The sequence below is a fragment of the Gekko japonicus genome, unplaced genomic scaffold (genome assembly GCF_001447785.1).
Source record: "Gekko japonicus isolate JY-2015 unplaced genomic scaffold, Gekko_japonicus_V1.1 scaffold767, whole genome shotgun sequence".
NCBI classification, from domain to species: domain Eukaryota; kingdom Metazoa; phylum Chordata; class Lepidosauria; order Squamata; family Gekkonidae; genus Gekko; species Gekko japonicus.
This window is the reverse complement of record NW_015161972.1, coordinates 38,819-39,111: the sequence shown is the minus strand read 5'-3', so window position 1 is coordinate 39,111 and position 293 is coordinate 38,819. Positions and strand designations below refer to the sequence as shown.

Sequence of the window (293 nt, the reverse complement as noted above, 5' to 3'; positions counted from 1 at the left end):
CTTTCCCTAGAAATAAAGAAGAGCAACTGCGATTTAGCAAGCGTTGCACCTGACACCCTGATCTGCAAGGTGTCGGAGTGACTCAGTGACATGTTGCCACGTTTCCCTTGACAGAAATCAAATATCACTGCAAGGATTTGGGTTTAGGAACTTCTTGCCTATTTAGGGTCCAATCATTAATGGAGGGAAAGGACACTAGGCTGAGGATGCGAGGTTTCTTCTCCCCCCCTCCCCCCCCGCTAAGGAGGCATTTGGCTTGCTTTTAACCTCAGCTGTCCCCCCAAACATCCCAC

General features: G+C 49.5%; 1 protein-coding gene across 1 annotated transcript in view; it reads right to left on the bottom strand.

Moving 5' to 3' along the window:
• Positions 1-293, bottom strand: part of CHN2 (chimerin 2) — a 210,836-nt gene that overhangs the window by 209,896 nt on the left and 647 nt on the right. The window lies entirely within an intron of this gene.